Here is a 23208-nt window from a genome sequence, read left to right as displayed (position 1 = left end):
TCCAGTTCCAACCGGACCTCCAGTCTCCTGGACCCCGGGTTTTCTGAAGCCACCCCAGACGCTATATTATTTCTTCCCCTTCTGATTTTCCCCATCCCCCCCCCTTTTTTTTCCCTCTCTGGGTTTGGCTCCCCTCTCCCCCTCCCCTCCTCCCCAAGTCCCTTTCCCCTCCCTGTCCCCGTCCCCCAGGGAAACCCCCCCAAAAGCCCCCGCCCCAGGGGGCCGCGGGAGAGGCAGTGGGGTCCCCTCCCCGCCACGGCCTGCGCCCGATGAATTTTTGGAGGCTATCAACTATCCTTCCTCCAGTGTCCCACCAAATTACACTTGATGAGTACGTTTTCCTTTATCTGGATGGATGAGGCTATCCCTCTGAGCTGGAGAGGAGACCTACTTCCTATATGAGTCCATCCTAGCACTGGACTCACGGAGGCTGGACATCACTCAGGGCTGAACTGCTGGTCCCTCGGGGCTGGGCTGGGCGTCCCCCCCGTGGGGCGGAGTGGCCTCGCCTGCAGAGCCGGGCCTGGAGGGAGGGGGGCCAATCTGAACAACAAAGGAGAAGTCCTCCAGGAGCCACTCTTTGGCATAGGTTACATTCCTCTTTCATTTGATGGGCATGCAGTAGGTGTTTCTTGAAATGGCCAATTGTTATTAAAGTATTTCTGGAAGAAAAAACAAACAAACAAAACTAGAACCGGAACACCATAATTGCACCTAAACTAATGAATAATTCTTTACTGTTCAATCAGCGTTCAAATTTCCCAAGTTTTGTCTCCTCAGATTTTATCATTTCATTCATGGGTATCAGGCTCTAAAGAGGGTCCATATGTTTCAATCGGTTGATAAGTCTGAGTCTCTTAAGCTATGGATGAGAGAGGGAGGTCCTTGAAGACTGAGTTTCTGTTTAAATGAAGAAGGGTTTACCTAAGGCAGAAATTCTGTAGCTTGTTACACGTTGAATGAACAAGAGAAGGTGAAGTGGGTTTTAAGTCCAACTAGGCATCAGGTCACAGCAACATTAGTTACAGGAACACAGGCAAAGGGGACACTCCCCGCCCGCCACCTCGTCCTGTGCCAGGCCTGGCTCCGAAAGAGCTGAGCGAGGACCATAAAATGGCTTTTATATGATAGTCTCCACCTTAACTGGGCTCCACCCGCTCAGCGAAGGGGCCTGGGAAGAAAAAAATTGCATCATTCTTGGTTAATGGCCCAAATTAAACCATCAACCCCCCTCATAAAGCTTCTATTTTGGATGTGTTACAAAACTGTAAATGAAGTATCCAGAGGAAAATAAAAGGCTGTCTATTTGGGGCTGGAAAGGACCTTTAGTCCCTAGAGTCCTCTCCCTGAGTCACAGGCTCTCTGCTGAGGCTGGGCAAGAGCAGAAGAAACCCCTTCCTTTCTTAGGGACCCCAGGGCACCTTCTTTCTCCCCTTCGAATTCTGGTGCAGATTGGGTAGGAGACTAAGAGGCTCTTCCCGCGGTGTCCCAGAAAGACAGGTGTCCAGAGCACCTGGGAGGCGTCCTCAGTCATACATGGAAGCAGATGGAAGCCTGAGGAAAGACCCCCCTGGCCATAGAGAACCCCCCACTCTTCCCTCCACCCCGTCTACCCTGACATCCCCACAATCACATCCAGCCGTAAAGATGCTAAACCTGCTGTATGGGAAGTGAACATTGTGGGATACAGGAGCCCTAGATTTCATGTTCATGAAAAGGTCCCAGTTCATGAAAAGGCTGCTCAGAAGTCAAAGCTTAAAAAAGGATAAACTGAAAAATAATGACTGCACCTAATATGTAAAGATCTCCAACAGATCAGCTGGAAAAGACAAACAGCACACCAGAAAAATATTCCAAGGATATGAAAATGAATATAAATGGCTAATAAATGCAAGCAAATGTAACAAAATCTTGTTACAGCAGCAATGAGAAGGGAATTTTTAAAAATATAAAGAATGATAATATGCAAGGTTGTGGGGTGTGGGGAAAGGACACCATCATATTCTATTGACTGGGGTATAAATGGTGAAGTATTGTTAGAGGGAAACTTAGCCACACCTAACAAGATTTTTAGAACATTTACCTCCATGGAGTAAATCACTTCTCTTGATTTGCTCTATGGAAATAGACAAATGCACAAGCATATGAATATTCATTGGGACACTGTTTGTGATACTGAAAAGGTAGAAAGGATCCATAGGGGAATGGCTAAATAGATCATGGAACACCTATAATATGGATTATAGGGATCAACTTCTTGTTATTCATATTAAATATTAATGACATGGTTTTGAAGTTTTATATTAAGCTTGAAATACATGCAACATTTAAAGGTTGAAATATTGAAAGAACACATTATCATTGCTGCCTATTGGTCGGGCAAAAACGGAAAAGATTAAAATCCAGTGTTGGTGAGAATATGAAGAGAAAGGCACACTCATTCAGAACTGGTGAGTGTGTAAACTGGCGCCTTATTAACAAAGGCTAAATGTGAATACCTGTCAACACTGAAGTGTGCATGCTAGTTTACGCAGATATTCCAGTTCCAGGTTGTAATCTCACAGACCTACTTAGACAAGCAGGCAACACACCGATAACCGTCACACCAGGAACAACGGGTGTCATTTGCTGAACGCTGGGTGTGTTTCTGGGACTGTTGTAAGCGCCTACAGACGACGAAAGAAAAATGAACCACATAAAAATTGACCACGTACAGGTTTTTCTCTATGCCCTTTCCACGTCCTGCCTTACCGGATCCTGGCAATAACCGTATGAAGTATGTTCTCTGATGATGCCCATGTTACAGGTGAGGAAGTTACAACCTAGAATGGGGACGTGCCTTGGGCAATGTCACAGGGTTACCGCGTAGCGGGGCCCGAGGCATGACTCAGGCATCTGGCCCCGAGTCTGGACCGTGACCCCGTGACCCCGTGGCCACGCTGTGTTGAGTCACGTAACCTTTACAACAGCCCATTGGACAGCTGTAACTGTGTTTTAGTACTTGAGGCCGGCCAGCACAAACACCCCCCTGTATGTTTGGGGGGATCAGAGCCCACCACCCACATGGGAGGCTTCCCCCAACGCCCCTGTGGTGGCGGGGCATGCAGCGCGCTCCTAGGCGTGCACTGGGGACCCACAGGAAGAAGCAGGCTCGGCGGGGAGTGGGCCTGGGGGAGGCAGAGGCCGAGGCTGGGAAGGTTGCAGGCGCTCTTAGGCACCCTGGCTGTCGGTGGTGCCAGGGCTGAGGCTGAGACTCGAGGGCGTGAAGGGGCTGTCTTCTGAGCAGGGCTGAGACACGGAAAGGCTCTCTGTGGCTGCTGCAGCAGCTGGAACACATCTGCCACCGGGGCCTCATCGCCCACGGGACTCGGTGGTGCCTGGCAGAACAGGCCGGTTTCGGGAGGCCGAGCCAGGCACGACCTGGGAGGACAGTCCCCATCGTGTCCCAACGGTGTGCTGGCCCCCAGCCCACTTCAGCCAGTAGCAGCTCTTCACTTGAGAAGTAGCCTCTTGTGAGCCCCTGGGCTCCGACAGAAACCAAACATGGGGCCACGCGACACCAGGCAACCGTGTGACTCAAGCCTCCTCCTGATTTGACCTACCTACCAGGCCAGGGTCTCGCCAGCCGAGGGCTCCCCTCTCTGTAGATCAGCCCCGGGTCTGAGAACACCCTGAAGACAGAAAGACCCTCCCAAACCCCCTTATGTGCCCCTACCCTGCCCTGCTGAACACCTCTCCTTCCTCCAACCACCCCAATGGCCAGAGGAGAAGTTATCCAAGAAAGTTATTGAAAAGGAAAACACTCTAGCCTGCGCTACAGCTTGAAATACATACACAGTTTAAAAATTGAAATAGTAAAGGAACACAATGACATTGGTGCTCAATGGAGGGACAAACATGGAAAAGATAAAATCCAGCGTTAGTAAGAATATGAAGAAAAGGGCACACTCGATACCCAGCTGTCTGGTCAGGTAAGCACTGGCCTGACCATCGTTGGGAGGATATTTTGTGGCTGGTGATAAACCAGAAGGCTGGTGTATTAAATCATAGGTCAGTTGATTGCATCTGTGCTGATTACATCTGCTATCAATTTAAGATGTGCCCCCAACGAGATAATCCAATCAGTCGAGACTGAAGGAAGAACAGAGACTTATATTTCTGCCAGCGAGCCTCTCCTGGCGAGTTCGTTCAGACCCTTCATTGGAGCTGCCAGCTCCACAGCCTGCCCTGCAGATTTTGGATTCTTCCATTCCCCTGGTTGCGTGAGACATCTTTATAAATCTTGTATTTACAGATCTCTCCTGTTGGTTCCATTTCTCTAGAGACAACACTGAGCTTTTTTTTTTTTTTTTTTTAACAAAAAGCTAAACTGTGCATACTATTTTACCTAGAAATTCTAATTCCTGGATGCAATCCCATAGAAATACCTGGGCAAGTAGGCAAGACATAAGTAATAATAACAACAGTTGCTATTTATCAAATGCTTAGTATTTTCTTGGTACTGTTCTAAGCACTAAAAGACAAGGAAAGGAAAATGAACCACTTATAAATGTTTTTCCTGTACCAGGTGCCTCTCTAAGCTCTTTGCCCACTCTTTAGAACATATTGATACACCATCACCAGCCAGGAGTGGCCTATTATTAAGAGATTAAGAGCAAGAATTCTAGAGCCAGACCGCCTGTGTCTAAATTCCGGTTCCACCAGTTACTGGCCGTACAAACTTGGACAAGTTATTTAACCTCTCTGTACCTCAGTTTTCTCATCTTTAGGAGAGGGATAATAAAAATACCTACTTTTGTAGGTTGCTTTAAATATCAAGTGGCTTTAATGTTTGAAAATTTCTTCATGCTTAGAACCCAGCATATGCTAAATGCTCCCTATCATTATTGTTTTATTGCAGAGAGGTGGCTCTGGAAGTTAATGAGGAAGAAAAATCTTCCACCAGGCAAAATTTCAAGTGGCATATGTCATTGTTCACGTGGCCTTGTGGAGAGAGAGGTCTACAGTGATCCTTGTAGGGCCAGAGCTTTGGCTAGGTGGACTGGCTTGGAGGAAGGTTCATAGATAGGCCACACTGGAAGGACCAGAACATAAGAAGGTTTGTGTTTAGTATAGTCACTTACCAAAAGGCCTTCTCCTCGGAGACCATTCCCGACGACCTGGCAGGCAAGGTGAACCCGCTCTGTGGATGTCATTCTACCACTCCACAAAGTGGCCATGGTGGCAAGAGCAGAGGCTGCGCAGGCCTTCACAGGGTGGACCTTCCCTTATCTGGTCAGACCCCACTGGGGCCACGGCTGAAGGTCCACTTAACCCCCAGAAGCTACCAGCCCAATCCACCACCTGGCCATGTGAGATCTCTTCCAACATGAAGAGGGATAGAAATTTGTCTGTCTGGAAGACAATTACATATTTTTAGATCTGGATTTGCTTTCCCTGCTCCCCATACATCTCCTGCGACCATCCTTTGTAGACATCTTGGAAACCTGTTCACTGCCACTGTGTCCCGTACAGCACGGTTTCTGATGAAGGGTCTCACTGGGTGAGTGAAGGACTGGTGATGATGTCTAACATGTGACTTAATCTCCACGGGAACCATGGCAACCACACTGAGGTAGACACTGTTGTCATTTCCATTTTAATAAGGAAACCTAGTTCTATAGAAGTGATAAAAATCGCCCAAAGTCAACAGTAGGTAAGTGAGTGGTGAGGCCTGTATTCAAACCCAGACAATTTGGCTTTTAACCATTCCATAAAGGCCCATGGGAGCTGTGAATCTTATCATGCCTTCTATTTCTCAAAAGCAGCTGGCTGTATAGAAGACTCAGTTACAGCAATAACTGCAAGGTTTGTGTGCTGACCAGAGAAGTTCCAAGCAGATGGCAGTTTAATGCTGTTTCTGCAGAAACCATTCTATGGTGCCATTTCTCTCTCAGCCAGAATACAAGATAGGCCCAGGAACAATGAATGGGGCAGAAGTGGGAACGGTGCCTGTTACTACCACACCTGATAACCCATTCACAAACATCCTGCTTGTAGTCCATGCCTCTGGGCTCTGCTGGTTCGGAGACTTGATACCCAAAGGAGATTGGCTTCTACAAAGAGAAACATTGAACAGGAACCCAAGACAGCTTCCCAGCTATGTTGGGCTCTTTATGCCATTGGATGAACAGGCAAAAACAGGGGATAAAATGTGAGCTGAAGTGACTAATTCTGACCATATGGAGGAAATCAGGTTGCTGTTACATGACAGGGACAGAAAGGAGGATGGTGGAATTCAGGGGGATACCCAGGGATGCCTTGTCCAGTAGTTACCGTTAACAGAAGACCAAAACAGCAGAAGCAAGAGAGCTAAGAGATGAGATCCTCCAGGAATGAAGGCTTGGGTCACTCTACAAAGAAAAGAACCCTGACTATCCTAAGCCCTGGCAGTATAACAGAATGGCTTAGAGACTGAGCTCTGGTGTCAGACTACCTGGGCACACACCTGAACTCTATATGCTGACTGTGTTTCAGTTTCTGCATCTGTAAAATGGACATAATAATAGCTCATATCTCAAATGACTATTGTGATGGTTAAGTGAGTACTTGTAAGGTCTTAGAACAGGTTTTGGCATGCACTATATAAATGTGAGCTGTTATTAAGGCAAGGGAAAGAGGAATAAAAGAAGAAAGTCATAAATCCCAGCTACGGCCCCAGGATCAGTTGCAAAAATGGGAACAGTCCACACAAAGGCTTGGATATAAATGTTTATAACGGCTTCATAAATAGCCCAAAACTGGAAAGAAACAACCCAGATGTTTTTCAATGTATGACTACTGTGGTGCATTACTCAGTAATATTTTTTAAAAATAAAAAAAAGGAACGAGCTACTGATAAGTGCAACAAACGGGATGAATCTCCAGAGAATTACACTAAGAGAAGAAAGAAAGCCAATCCCCATAAGTTACATACTCTATGATTCCATTTATATGACATTCTTAAATGACCAAAGTATAGGAGGGGAAAATAGATTAGTGGTTGCCAGGAGTTAAAGAGAGGGGTGGGGGCCGAACGGAAATGGGTCTGGCTATAAAACGGCAACATAAGGGATCATTGCGGCAGTGGTAATGTTCTTTATCTTGACTATCAAACATCCTGGTTGTGATATTGTGCTATAGTTTTGCAAGGTATTACCATTGGGGAAAATTGGGGAATAGGCACTTGAGATATCTCCGTATTGTTTCTTACAATTGCCTGTGAATCTATATTATCTAAAAATAAAAGTTTTTTTTAAAAATTAGAACAATAATTTCTAACTGTATTTCTTTCCTTACTGTGTTTTGTGTATATCTCTATGTGTGTTTAATTTGTAGCACTTGCCAATTTCTGTGGTGTAAATTCTCCCACCATAGCTGATTTCAAGCTACCAACATGATTTTACTAAACACAGAATTTGGCACAGTCAACTTTCACAAGCTAGTATATACATGTTAGCTGTATTAGTTTGGCAAAAGTCAGAGAGGTTGATGATATCCTGTGTTGTAGAGGTGTGAGAGAAGAGTACTCATACATTATCAATGGGAGTATACATGGAAATGCTTTTTGGGAGGTTGATATCTTTAAAACTTTAGATGTTACACTTTTAACCCCAAATTCAAATTTGAAGGATTCTATTTTATAGAAATATTTGGACAAGTGCATAAAGATAAAAAAATAGCTGTTCATTGCACCACTATTTGAAATAGTTAAAAAGGGTAGACTTCATTAACAAGAGAATGGTTAAGTAAGTTATGATATATCTGAGCTGTGGAATATTATAAGGCACTTCAAACAAATACAGAAGACCTGTACATGCTGGCACAGGAGAGCCAAAATCTGAGATGAGAAAACAGGCTGCCAAATTGTTTGGGTAATGTGATTCCATTAAAAGAAAACCCTTTGATTGCAAGTGGATGAAAACAGCCTGGAAAGACCCTGTCTCCGTTTGTCAGGGCTGCTATGACAAATACCACACACTGGTGGGCTTAACAACAGGAATTTTTTGTCTCATGGTTTTGGAGGCTAAAAGTCCAACATCAAGGTAGTGGCAGGGCTTGCTCTCTCCCGTCTTCAGTGCCCTCGCAACCCTCCATCCTCACGGAGACCCTCTCTCCTGGTGTCTGCTCTTCTGGTTTCTGTTGCCTTCTGGCTTCTTCTGACTGATGGCATCTGAATTTCCTCTCTTTAGAAGATCCCCGTCATACGGATTAAGGACCCCCCGATTCAATTTGGCTTCATCTAAATAGGCTCTTTGGAGTTCCTATTCACATATGGGTCTGCACCCTAACTAATAACAGCTTCAGAGGCCCTATTTACAGATGGGTCCACATCTGTGGGAATGCAAGTGGAGGTTTCTTCTTGAGAAAAGAGTTGATTTGATAATTTCTACTTTGTTTATTTGTTAATTCATTGGTCCAGTTTTTTAGTTCTACAATTAAACTGCGATATGTTTTCCAAAACCAATTGTGGAGCCCAGGAAGGCCAGAACAGGGAACACTTCATAAAGTTTAGATGATAGAGAGTAAAGTCCCCACTGTAGGGACCCTACGAAAGAGGGCAAATTAGGAGGGAAGAATAGACACCGAAAAAAATTCTGACAGTTAGACTATAAATTATTTCAGTGAGAATGAAGACATGAAGACATCAGAAGAAATTAATGTGGCTGCAGAGACAAGTTCTCTGAACTTGCATTTTTAAAGGGCTCGTTCTAAACATGAAAGGAGGAGGGTTGCACTTTCCCCTGTTCCCTTCAATATATCAGCTTCCTCTGAGGTCACTTTTTTTTAATTAGAGAAGTTGTGCATTTACAGAAAAATCATGCATAAAATATAGGGTTCCCATATACCACCCTGTTATTAAGACCTTGCATTAGTGCTGTACCTTTGTTATTATTGATGAAAGGACATTCTTTTACAATGGTACTATTAAGCATAGCTTGTGGTTTACCTTAGGGTTCACTGTTTGGGTTGTACAGTCCCATGAATTTTTTTCAGTTTTTATTCCAGTAATATATATACACAACCTAAAAATTCCCCCTTTAACCTCGTCCAAATCTATAATTCAGTACTATTAATTACATTCACAAGGTTGTGCTACCATCACCACCATCCATTACTAAAACTTTTCCATCATCCCAAATAGAAACTGTACAATTTAAGCACTAACTCCCTATTCTCAACTCACACCCTATCCCCTGGAATCGATATTGTAGTTTCTGACTCTTTGAGTTCGCTGATAGCTATTTCTTATCAGTGAGATCATATAACATTTGTTCTCTTGTGTTTGGCTTATTTCACTCAATGTATTCAAGGTTCATTCGTGTTGTCACACGTATCAGAGCGCCACTCCTTTTTATGGCCAAATATATTATATCCCATTGTGTGTATATACTACACATTTGTTTATCTATTCATTTGTTGATGGATACACTTGGGTTGCTTCCATCTCTTGGTGATTGTGATAGTGCTGCTATGAACATCAGTATGAAAATCTCTGCTCAAGTCCCTGGTTTCGGCTCTTTTGGGAATATACGGAGAAGTGAGGTGATTATATTTAACTTTCTGAGGAACCACCAAACTGTCTTATACAGCAGCCACACCATTTTACATCCTGATCAACAATGAATGAATGTTTCTATTTCTCCACATCCTCTCCAATATTTGTCATTTTTTTTCACTTCTGTTTTTAAAATAATAGCCATCCTGGGGGCAGGGTGTAAAATGATATCTCATTGTGGTTTTGATTTGCATTTCCCTAATGGATAATGATGTTGAGCATCTTTTCATATGCTTTTTGACCATTAGTGTTTTTCCTTTGGAGAGATGTCTATTCAAGTCTTTTGCTAGTTTTAAAAATTAGGTGTTTGTCTTTTGTTGTTGAGCTGTAGGATTTCTTTGTATATTTTGGATATCAAACATTTTCGGATATGTGGTTTCCAAATATTTTCTTCCATTGGGTAGGTTGTCATTTTACTTTCATGAGAAAGTCCTTTGAGGCACAAAAGTTTTTAATGTTGATGAGGCCCCATCTATTTATTTTTTCTTCTGATGCTTTTACTTTGGTGTAAAGTCTAAGAAACCATTGCCTCACACAAGGTCCTGAAGATGTTTCTCCATGTTTCATTTTAGGAGTCTTATAGTTCTAGTTCTTATATTTAGGTCTTTGACCCATTTTGACTGGATTTTTGTATATAGGCGGAGGGAGAGTCCACCTTCCTTCTTTTGCATATAGACATCGAGTTTTCCCAGCATCATTTGTTGACTAGACAATTCTTTTTACTATTCTTTCCCCATTAAGTGGTCTTTGCCTCCTTGTCAAAAATTATGCGGCCATAAATGTTGAGGACTCATTTCCCAACTCTCAATTTGGTTCCATTTGTCTATATGTCTGTTTTTGTGCCATTACTATGCTGTTTTGATACTTATTTGTAATAAATAGTAAGATTGGGAAGTGTGAATCCTTCAATGTCATTCTTTTTCAAGATGGCTTTGGCTATTCAGGGCTCCTTACTCTTCCATATAAATTTGATAATTGGTTTTTTCATTTCTGCAAAGAAAGCTGTTGAAATTTTCATTAGGATTGCATTGAATCTGTAAATTGCTTTGGGGAGAACTGATATCAACAATATTTAGTCTTCTACTCCATGAACACGAAATGTCCTTCCATTTATTTAAGTTTTCTCTGATTTCTTTTAGTAATGTTTTATAATTTTCTGTGTACAAGTCCTTTACATCCTTGGTTAGATTTATTCCTAGATATTTGATTCTTTATGTTGCTATTGTAAATGGATTTTCTTTCTTGATTTCTTCTTCCACTGACTCATTGTGTATAGAAATATGACTGATTTTTTGGGTGATGGTCTTGTATCCCAGCACTTTGCTGAAGTTATTTGTTAGCCCAACAGGTTTATTGTGGATTTTTTTCAAGATTTTCTGTATATTGGACTATATCATCTGCAAATAGGGAAAGTTTTTACTTCTTCCTTTCCAATCTGTATGCTTTTTATCTTTTATCTTGCCTAATTACTCTAAATAGAACATCCAGTACAATGTTTTACTGGTGACAGTGGGCATCTTTATCTTGTTTCTGATCTTAGAGGGAAAGCTTTCAGTCTTTCACCATTAAGTATGATGTTAGCTGCGGGTTTTTCTCATATGTCCTTTTATATGTTGAGAAAGTTTCCTAATATTCCTAGGTTTCTAAGTGTTTTTTTCAAGAAGAGATGCTGGATTTTGTCAAATGCCTTTTCTGTATCGATTGATATGACCATGCATTTTTTTTCTTCATTCTGTTAATGTGGTTTATTACATTAATTGATTTTCTCATGTTGAACCACCCTGTATATCTGGGATAAATCCCATTTGACCGTGGTGCATAATTCATTTGTTGTGCTGTTGGATTTGGTTTGCTAATATTTTGTTGAAGATTTTTGCATCTATGTTCTTAAGAGATATTGGTCTGTAATTTTCTTTTCTTGTAGTATTTTTATCTGGCTTTGGTAAGACAGTCATTGTGGCCTCATACAATGAGTTAGGAAGTGTTCCATTATCTTCAGTTTTCTGGGAGAATTTGAATAGGATTGGTGTGATTTCTTGGAATGTTTGTTAAAATTCTCCTGTAAGTCATCTGATCCTGGGCTTTTCCTTGCTGGGAGGATTTTGGTTACTAATTCAATCTCTTTTTTAGTTATTGGTTTGTTGAGATCTTCCATTTCTTCTTGAGTCAGTGTTGGTAGTTTGTGTGTTTCTAGGAATTTGCCCATTTCACTGAGGTTATCTAATTTGTTGGTGTACAGTTGTTCATAATATACTGCTATAGTCCTTTTCATTTCTGTGGGGTCGGTAATAACGCTTCCCTTTTCATTTCTGATTTTAGTTTTATTTATCCTTTCTCTTTTTTCCTCCTCAGTCTAACCAAGGTTTGTCAATTCTACTGATCTTGTCAAAGAACCAACTTCTGGTTTTGTTTATTTTCTCAATTGTTTTTTTAATTCTCTGTTTCATTTATCTCTGCTCTAATTTTTGTTATTTCCTTCCTTCTTTTGCTTTGGGCTTAGTTTGTTCTTCTTTTCCTAGATCATCCAATTGTGAGGTAAGGTCTCTAATTTGAGATCTTTTTTTTTTTTTTGGCATGGGCAGGCTCTGGGAATCGAACCCGGGTCTCCAGCGTGGCAGATGAAAATTCTGCCAATGAGCCACCATTGCATGGCCCAATATCTTTCTTTCTTAAGGTAAGCATTAAGAACTATAAATTTCACTTTCAGTACAGACCTGCTGTATCCTACAAATTTTGTTATGTTGTATTTTCATTTTCATTCACTGCAAGATATTTCCTAATTTCCCTTGTGATTTCTTCTTTAACCCACCAGTTATTCAAGAGTATATTTTTTGGAGGGTGCATGGGTGGTTCGGTGGTAGAACACTTGCCTGCCATATAGGAGACCTGGGTTCAATTCCTGACCCATGCACCCCACCCCCAAAATAAAAAAGGTAAGTAAAAAAAGAGTATATTATTTAATTTGAAGATACCTGTGAATTTTCAATTTCTCCCTCTGTTATTGATTTCTAGCTTCATTCTATTGTAGATAGAGAAGACATATTGTTTGATTTTAATCTTTTTAAATTTATTGAGACTTGTTTTGAACTAAGATGTTGTCCATCTTGGAGAGTGATCCATGTGCACTAGAAAAGAATGTATGTTCTGTTGGTGTTGGGTGAAGTGTTCTATATTTGTCTGTTAGGTCTAGTTGGTTTAGAGTATTCTTCAACTCTTTTATTTCCTTATTGATCTTCTATTATTATTACTTTTTAAATTCTTTTATTGTGAAATAGACCATATACACAAAAAAGCAATAAATTTCCAATTACACTTTAAAAAGTAGTTACAGAATAGATTTTAAAGTTTGATATGTGTTACAGTTCCACGATTTTTCATTTTTTCTCGTAGCTGCTCTAAGACATTGGAGACCAACAGAAATATCAACATAATGATTCAGCAGTCATACTCATTTGTTATTTTTTTCTTCTCTGTTAAACTGCTCCTTCTCTTATTTATATATACATATATATATAAAAGCAATAAATTTCACAGTACATTGGAACAATTAGTTTAGAACAGATTTCAGAGTTTGGCATGGGTTACAAGTCCACAATTTTAGCTTTTTATTTCTAACTGCTCTAAGGTACTGGAGGCTAAAAGAAATAGAAATATCATGATTCAGCAATCATACTCATTTGTTAAATCTGACTTTCTCTGTATAACTTCACCATCACCTTCGATCTTTCTCTCACTCTTTAGGGATATTTGGGCTATGCCTATTCTAACTTTTCATGTTGGAAGGGGCTGTCGGTGGTATGGGATGTGGGATGGAACTAGCTGATATTCTGGAGGGACTGCCTCTTTGCATTTCAGGACTTATCTGGCCCAGGGACTCATATGGAGTTTGTAGGTTTTGGAAAGTTATCCTAGTGTATGGAAACTTTGTAGAATGGATGAATGAAAAGGATGGTTTAGTTAATATGAGGTATTGGAAGAAAATTAAGTTAGATCCACTACTCATATATATATATTCAAAGATGAAACACAGCAAATAAAGAATTAAATTTTTAAAAGTAAAACCAAAAAATGTGCATAGATTATGAAGTGGCGATTTAAATATGTCACTCTTTGTCCGCAATATAAAAATTAAAATAATAAAGAGGTATTTTTCACTATCAGATTGGCAAAAAGTGAAAGCTGATAACATCCAAAGGTTTGAGGGTGTGGGGAAATTGGACGCTCTCATAGACAGTCATACACCATTTATGAAAGTATAAATTAGATATAATCTTTTCGAAAAATCATGTCAGCATCTACTAAAGTAACAAAATGCCTTCCATTACATGCAACATGAATCATTCTCAAAGAGCTAATGTTGAGCAAAAGAAGCCAGACACAATAGAGTATATACGTCATGATTCTGTTTATTTGAAGTTCAAAAAAAGAAAAAAAAAAAGATCTACAATAACAGAAGACCGAGTCATTTCTTCTGCTAGGTGTGCAATTCAGTGGTTTCTAGTATAAACCTGGAGTTTTGTAACTATCACCACTGATTCCAGAATATCTTTTTGTTGTTGTTGCTTTATTTTTATATGAGAATTTGACCCTACACTTCTTGTTAAGAACTGGGAAAAGAACAGTAATCTCAGAGGCTATACATTGCCAATCTTCTTGTTACTGACTGATAGAAATTTTTGTAAAATAATAGAAATACTTAAGTTGTGCATCTAAGATTTGTGTACTTTTATGTATGTGTGATTCAGCTATAAAGAAGTATTTAAAAAGTACACATCTTTAGAATCAGAAATTCTGTTTTTGGAAATCAATTCTATAGGAACAAAAACACCACAAGATAACCATAAAAGTTTAAGAATTTGTTGCAGCAATTTGCGTGTTAAAAAAAAAACTTTCAAAAGGAAATTATTAAAAAAAATAATTGATCTGCAGGGATGCTGTTATATCAAAAAAAGGCCACTCCTGAGAAATGCGTATAATACAATGCTACTTTCATAAAAAGGAAATTTCTATGTTTGTATAAATATAGAGAAAGGGATGGAAGGATACACCTAAACCACTAACTGTTTACCTGAGTCCAGTGGGATTGCAAAAGGGACTAACTAACTTCTTGAAAAACACATTTGGGTTGTTGGACTTGTGTTTTATCCTGCAGTAAAATATTTCTCTGAAATGAAGAAATAAACAGTATTCAGAAGGAAAAAAATCACAGTCACTGAGGGCACCGTGGGATAAACTACATCTAACTGCTAAGAACAGTCATCTCTTTATAGTGGGGCTGAGACTGGCTTTACCTTTAACATTTAAGATAAACTTTATTGAGGTATAATTTTACACAGTGAAATGTGCTAATGGACAAGTTTTCCTCCTGTGTATAGTTTTGTATTTGTACAGTAGGAAAACGAGCCACAGGATTCTAGGATGGTGGTGGCAGCATGTTTTAGAATCTTCCCAAATCTTCTCAGGAAAAAAAAAAAAAGTTTGTGCAGAGTGCAGGCTGGTGCTGCCACAAGACCAAAAAACAAAGTCGTATGAACAGCAGTTCCAGCAACCATAAAACCAGGTGACAAGGAATCCTTAAGACACTCAAAGTAAAGCAGCTGGGGACAAACCACCCACAGCTCAAAGTCCTGCCTGGTGGCAGCGTCTGAGGGAGGACAGGGGAGATGTAAAACATCAGGTTTTAAGCCCCTTTAATGATTATAATTGGAACTGGATGTCCTGATATTGCATGGAATGTCTCTGTTCTAAAATCATATGCATATTACCCCTGTATTCCTATTCCTTAGGGAGAACTATCTCTCGGGACTGGCTGCCACCAGAGAACCCCTTCTGTTCGTTACGTCCCAATAAATACACGTCTACTTCTGTGCCTGGCATGTTTTTGGTCTTGTGGCAGCACCAGCCTGCACTCTGCACAAACTTGGTCTGGTCCCGAGCAGAAGTGATATTAGTGGTAGTATTAATATTGTTATTCTGAGATCACTCTGTGTACAATTTGGGATAAAGTAAATGAAGAATTATGGGATATTTTAATCCAGTAATCCCTAAGCCTTTGAAAAACCAAATTCTCTACTTATTGTGGTAGAAAAGAGAATATAATATATACAAGGTTAAGTAAAAGCCTTGTGCTTTATCTGCAGTGGAAGTAGTGTGAATTCATGAAGCATTTTATACTGACATTATTATCATATCTCATTATGATCATGACATCTCATATCATATCGTAAAAGCCATTAGGTGGAGCCAAGCCAGGCAGGCATCAGTTCAAAGCAAAGATGGGGCATGGCCCAGCATGGGTGTGCTGGTTTGAAAGGATGTATGCCCCCTAGAAAAGCCATGTTTTAATCAAAATCCCATTTCATAAAGGTAGAATAATCCTTATTCAATACTGTATATTTGAAACTACAATCAGATCATCTCCCTGGATGATGTGATTTAGTCAAGAGTGGTTGTTAAATTGGATTAGGTGATGACATGTCTCCACCCATTTGGGTGGGTCTTGATTGGTTTATTGGAGTCTATAAAAGAGGAAACATTTTGGAGAATGAAGATTCAGAGAGAGCAGAGCAGAACGACATAGCCTCGAGACACAGAAAGCCCACAAGCCAGTGACCTTTGGAGATGAAGAAGGGAAACACCTCCCAGGGAGCTTCATGAAACAGGAAGCCAGGAGAGAAAGTAGCAGATGACTACTGTGCTCGCCACGTGCCCTTCCAGATGAGAGGGAAACTGACTGTTTGCCACGTGCCCTTCCAGATGAGAGAGACCCTGAACTTCATCAGCCCTCTTTTTTTTTTTTTTTTTTTTTTTTTTTTAAAGAGGGAGGAAGGGAAGGAAAGACAGAGAGAAGGAAGGAAGGATAGAAGGAAGGAAGGGAGGAAGAAAGGGAAACATCTTTAAACATTTTCTTGTTTTATTGTATTTTGTTTGTTTGTTACATGGGCTGGGGCCGGGAATCGAACCGAGGTCCTCCGGCATAGCAGGCAAGCACTTTGCCCGCTGAGCCACCGCGGCCCGCCTCATCAGCCCTCTTGAACTAAGGTGTCTTTCCCTGGATACCTTTGATTGGACATTTCTATAGACTTGTTTTGATTGGACATTTTCTTGGCCTTAGAACTATACACTAGCAACTCATTAAATCCCCCCTTTTAAAAGCCATTCCATTTCGGGTATACTGCATTCTAGCAGCTAGCAAACTAGAACAATGGGATATGAGGACATGTAAGCAGGGAGGCTGTAGAGGTGGTGGTCTGGGACGGGGTGCTGGAGCCAGAGGAGGATCAGAGGGTGTGCACCCAGAGAAATGGCCTACCGCACGGTGCTGAAGACAAAGTGGGCTCAGGGGTTTGCTCATGGGTGGGGCAGCACAGCACTGGCACAGTTCGGATACTGAAGCCTGGGCAAGATGATGAGGGCATTGGTGCAGGGGTGATGGTGGTGGCAGTGATAGGAGATCAGTTACACACAGGGGAATTGATTGGGGATGTCACCAAGATGGCAGAGTGAGACATTCCAGGATTCTGTGCCTCCACAGAAATTTTAAACACCAAGCAAAATGGGCAGAGTTATCTTTTTCAGAGTCCAGAAAAGAATTAAAAGGCAGCAATTACTGGAGAACTATAAACCAAGTGAGAGTGTTAAACCAAGAAAAAGGCAAGTTAAAAACAGTAGGGAAAACTTGGAACCTTATGGTGCCTTTGCTGGCCCCTCCTTTACTCCCTTCCCAACTTGACACAGAGCTGTCCCAACTTCCTGGTTCTAACAAGTGCAGAATAACCCTTATGCATTGTGATCGTTAGGTTTATGTGTCAACAATGGTGCCCAGTGTCTGGTCAAGCAGGTACTGGCCTAACCATTACTATGAGGACATTTTGCAGACTTAAATCATCAGTAAGTCGATTGCATCTATGACCATTACAACTACAATCAACTAAGGAGCGTGTCTTCAGCAACAAGAAATTTTTAATTTAATCAGTTGAAGGCTTTAAAAGAAGTGATGACTTCAGCAGTCAGAAGAGAGAATCATCATCTCTACTTCAGCCCTCCAACCTCTCATGGGGAATTCATCCAAAACCTTCTTCAATGTCACCAGCTTGCAGCCTAGCATAGGGAACTTGGACTTGTGCTCCTCCACAGTTGTGTGAGACCCTGTTATAAAATCTCATATTTACAGATCTCTCCCATTGGTCCTGTTCCTCCAGAGAACCCTGACTAACACATGCACATACTAGAGTGCATGCATATTTGTGCCAGTTTTGTGGCAGCCTGAAGAACTGAAACAGGACACTAATTACAGGCTTGTCATCCCGGAATTTACATATTATCTAAAAGTGGCCTGCAGAGCAACTATACATTGTAAGAAGGCAATCAAATTGCAATTGTTTCGGGAAAAAAGATTGCTGGCTTTAATACATACAATATGTAACTGAAATTGGGAGGAAAGGCTATTTCCTAGGTAAAAGGGGAAAATTTGGATCCACGTAAATGGGAGAATTCCAAAGGCTATGCATGCATGCATGCTCAAGACAGGGCCCACGCTCAGAAATTCCAGGAGGATCCTTTCACCTGTGCTTTAGAACCAATATTAGATTGGCTAAGCTCTGAAGGTGAGCATTTTCACAGGCCAATCTACAAAACAGGGAAAGTTCTTTTATTTTCTTTTGATACTTCTTGGCATTGAAGGAAATCTCAGCCATCATAAGCTGGAAATAAGCTTAAGGTACAGACAAATTAGGGACTAAATTCTAGAGATAATATAGCAAAATATCCCATGTGAAACAAAAATTTACAAAGTATGAAAAGAAAGAAACAATAGCCCATGCAAAGGAGCATGATAAAGCATAAAAACCATCAGTGAAAAAGTCCAGACTTTGGACATGCCAGTCAAATACTTAAAAAAATTGTCTTAGATATGCTCAAAGAGCTGAAGGAGAACACAAAGAATAAAAGGAAATCAGGAAAACAATAGATGAATGAAAAGAGAATTTCAATAAAGAGATAAAAATCATAAAGAGAAACCAAACAGAAATACTGGAGCGAAAGACCCCAGTAAGTAAATAAAAAATTCCCCCGAGGGGCGCAACAGCAGATTGGAGCTGGCTGAAGAAAGCATCAGTGAACTAGAAAATAAAATGGTTGAAATTATTCAGTCTGAGAAGCAGAAAGGAAAAAGGAATGAATAAAATTGAACAGTCTAACAGACCTATGGGACACCACCAAGCAACTTTATGGGAGTCCCACAGGAAAAGAAGGAGAGAAAGGGGAAAAAAGAATATTTGAAGAAATAACTTCCCAAATGTAATGAAAGACAGTAATATACAAAACCAAGTAGCTCAAAGAACTTAAAACAAAAAAATCTCAAAGATACCCACACCAAGACACATTATAATCACACTGTTGAATGCCACAGGAGAAAAGAAAAGTATCATGTAAAAGGGAGCCTCAATGAGATTAAGCGCCAGTGTTTCATTAGAAACCATGAAGGAAAGAAGACACTTAAAGTGCTGAGAGAAAAAAAAATCACAACCAAGAATTACTGGCAAAACTGCTTTTAAAAATGAGGGTGAAATGAAGACATTCCCAGATAAACAAAGGCAGAGGGAATTCATCAGCACTAGATTGGCTTGACAAGAAATGCTAAAGGGTGTTCTTCATTCACTGGACAGTAGATCAATAGCATATGAATGAATATCTCCAGTAAAAATAATCATAGGGTAAATATAAATGTTAGTTAATATATACCAATATATATTTAATGTATTTTAGGTTTTCTTACAGGACCTAAAATGCAAAAGAATAACAAGTAATGATAATTCTATGGTTTTGGACACTCAGTGTATAAAGATGTAACTGTGACAAAAACAACAAAAGGCGGAGGAGTGGGGAGGTACAGGGACATAGTTTGTGTATATTATCAAAATCACTCAGCATTAAATCAAACAAGACTGCTCTATAATTTAATATAATTTCACTGCTGTGAAATTTAAATCCCAATAGTAACCACAAATAAAATATCTGAAAAATAGATACAGAAAGAAATGAGAAGGGATTCTAAATGATACAAGAGGAAGGTAATGGAAGCTGTGAGGGACAAAACACACAGGACTTTCAAAACCCAGCCAGCAAACTGGCAGAAGTGAGTCCTGAATGATCCCTTGTGACCTGAAGTGTCAAGGGGGCATTTCCCATTTCTCTGCCCTTTTCCACCAGCTTTGGGTGGTGGCCGCTGCTGGACTTCGGCTGCCAGGGCGCTGAGGGCCCGGGGAGTGGACAGCGGCCCCAAGCCCCGCGCCCAGATGCCGCCAATGGTGGGTGGGGGAGACGGCGCTACATAAACTTGCCTCCTGATCAGTTACCCACCAACGCAGTTCCTGGAGAGGGTATCGTCCTGTGCTGACAACTATTCTGCTAATGTTACAGCGGATGGAAAACCCGTGAATCCGGGTTTGCGGGACACAGCTGGACAAGAAGATTATGAGGGATTATACCTCTCTCCTGTCCGCTAACAGATGTATGTGTTTCCCTCCTGAGTCCTGCATTATTTGAACATGTTCGTGGAAAGTGGTATTCTGAGGTGCGCCACCACTGTCCCAACACTCCCATCATCCTAGTGGGAGCTAATCTTGATCTCAGGGATGAGAAAGACAAGTGAGAGACTGAAGGAGAAGAAGCCAACGCCCATCACCTGTCCCAGGGTTTAGTCGCGGGAAGGAGGTCGGTCCTCGGGACGGCGCTGGATGAAGCCAACAGTGCAGTGCTCTGCCCACCTCCCTCTATTTTAGATATTCTTAAACTCTGACCCTTCTTAACACCACTGTCTTGCCAGCGGACCAACACTGTAATTTGACTAATCTTTACCTCGCCTTCCCTTACCTCGCCCTCATGGACACAGGCTTCTTCTGTTTCTGCTCCTAAGAATGTTTTTTGGGGCTTGTGAGGTTAGGTCAACTTAGCGCTAATGCCTGTACACATTGGCAAGAACACAGTGTCGGTCCTTTGAACCACTAGAACAAAACTGTTAAAATTGATAGCTGCAGAATTGTGAAGTGCTTTTATATTGGTCTTCTGCTAATGCAATTAGCAGTATGTTTTACATGTATGACAATAAATTCTTGAATTACAAAAAAAGTTAATGGGTTAAACTCTTTAATCAAAAGGCAGATTTCAGAAGAATGCCTAAAAAAGCCTGTCCAATATATTCTATTTACAAGAGATTCATCTAAATTCAAACACACGAGTACACTGAAAATGAAAGGATAGGGAGAAATATCCATGCAAATGGTAGCCAAAAGAGACTGGTTGCTATTCTAACGTGAGATAAAACAGACTTTAATTTAAAATAGTCAAAAGGGGAAAAGAAGGGCATTGTATATTGATGAAAGGATTAATTCATCATAAAGATATAACAATTATAAACATATATGCACCTGACCACAGAACTCTAAAATATATGGAGCAAACACTGCAGATTTGAAGGGAGAAGTAAACAGTTCTACATTAAGGAGACCTCAATACACAACGTTCAACAATGGATAGAACATCTAGACAACAGATCACAAAGTAGAGGACTTGAACAATACTATAAACCAACTAGACCTAACAGACATGTGTAGAACATTTCATACAACAGTGGCAGATACAAACGCTCCTCAAGTGCAAATAGACCATTCTCTAACATAGACCACGTAGTAGATCACAAAACAAGTATCAATAAACTTTAAAAGATTGATGACCACGATGGAATAAAACCATAAATCAGTAACAGATGGAGAACTGGAAAGTTCACAGATACGTGGAAATTAAAAATACAATTTTAAACAACAAATGGGTCAAAGAAGAAATCACAGGGAAATTAAGAAATATCTTGAGATGAAAACTCTACATAGCAAATTTGTGGGATGCAACAAAGGCAGTGCTGAGAGGGAAATGTATAGTTCTAAGTGCTTACTTAGAACTTAAAAAAGAAAAAAACCCTCATTTCGGTAAACATAACTTAAAACTCTCATACTTAAAAAAGAAAAAAACCCTCATTTCGGTAAACAAACCTTACACCTGGAGGAAATAGACTGAGAAGAGCAAACTAAAACTGAGCAGTAGAAAGGAAATAAAAGTTAGAGCACAGATAAAGGAAATAGACAACAGAAAATCAATAGAGTCAACAAATTCAGAAGTTGGTTCTTTGAAAATATCAATAAAATTACAAATCTTTAGCTAGACTGATAAAGATAAAAGGAGAAAGGATAAAAATTACAACAATCAGAAATGAAAAGGGGGGCATTATTACTGACCCCACAGAAATACAAAGGATTATCAGAGGATACTATCAACAATTATATGCCAGCAAGTTATATAACCTAGAGGAGATGGACAAATTCCTAGAAACAAATGACCTAATCTGACTCAAGAAAAAATAGATCAAAATAGACAATAGCAGTAAAGAGATTGACTCAGTAACCAAAATCTCCCAACAAAGAAAAGCACAGGATAAGAGGCCTCATTTATGAATTGTATCAAACATTCAATGAACAATTAATTCCAATCCTTCCCAATTCTTAAAAAAAAAGACAACACTGAAGAGAAGGAACACTCCCTAACTCATCTATGAGGCTAGCACCACCCTCATAAAAGACAGATAAAGATAAGGCAAGAAAAGAAAATTACAGAATATAGATGCAAAAATTCTCAAACAAAATACTAGCAAACTGAATCCAACAGCACATCAAAAGAATTATATACCATGATCAAATGGGACATATCCCAGTAAAGTAAGGATGGTTCTCATAAGAAAATCCATTCATGCAATATAAATATATATTATATATACATCCATAGACCAAAGGAAAAGCCTCCTGATCATCTCAGTTGATACAGAAAAGGCATTTGACAAAATCCAGCACCACTTTTTTTTGTTCTTATTTAACTTTTTTTTATCGTGAAATTTAATGCAATAAAGCAAAAAATTTCCAACTGCATTTTGACAAGGAGTTGTAGGACAGATTTTAAAGTCTGGTGTGGGTTACATTTCACAATTTTTTGTTTTTCTTCTGGCTGCTACAGGACACTGGAGACCAAACAAAACATCAATACAATGATTAAGCAGTCATACTTGTTTGTTAAATCCTATCATCTCTGTTATACTCCTCTTTTTCTTTTTTTTCTTTCTTGTGAAAAATAACATATATACAAACAAACAATGAATTTCAAAGTACATCACAACAATTTGTTGTAGAATGGATTTAAAAGTTTGGTATAGGCTATAATTCCACAATTTTAGGTTTTTACTTCTAGCCACTCTAAGTAGAGCAAAAAACTCTTCATTTTTTTTTTATTTTTAAGAATTGGAAACTTTTTTGAAGAATTCTGGAGACTAAAAGAAATATCAATATACTGATTCAGCACTTATACTCCTTGTTAAACCCTACCTTCTCTGTATAACTCCATCATCACTTTTGATCTTTCTCCCATTCTTTAGGGGTATTTGGGCTATGCCCATTCTAACTTTTTCATGTTGGAAGAGGCTGTTGATAATATGGGATAGGGGGATGGAACTAGTTGATGTTCTGGAAGGGATGGCCCCTCTGCATTTCAGGACTTATCTGGTTCAGGGACCAATCTGGAGGTTGTAGGTTGCT

General features: G+C 40.1%; 1 long non-coding RNA gene across 1 annotated transcript in view; it reads right to left on the bottom strand.

The window, feature by feature from the left end:
- Positions 1 to 249: 249 nt before the first annotated feature.
- The window catches only part of LOC143678718 (uncharacterized), a 43737-nt gene continuing 20778 nt past the window's right edge, over positions 250 to 23208 (bottom strand). Inside the window, exons 3-5 of the long non-coding RNA XR_013173420.1 lie at positions 2499 to 2666; positions 925 to 1171; positions 250 to 662 (exon numbers count right to left, since the gene is read on the bottom strand). This is a non-coding gene — a long non-coding RNA (uncharacterized LOC143678718). The remainder of the gene's footprint in view (positions 663 to 924; positions 1172 to 2498; positions 2667 to 23208) is intronic.

Source organism: Tamandua tetradactyla, chromosome 4, assembly GCF_023851605.1.
Source record: "Tamandua tetradactyla isolate mTamTet1 chromosome 4, mTamTet1.pri, whole genome shotgun sequence".
Classification (NCBI taxonomy): domain Eukaryota; kingdom Metazoa; phylum Chordata; class Mammalia; order Pilosa; family Myrmecophagidae; genus Tamandua; species Tamandua tetradactyla.
This window is presented reverse-complemented; position numbering and strand designations above follow the sequence as displayed.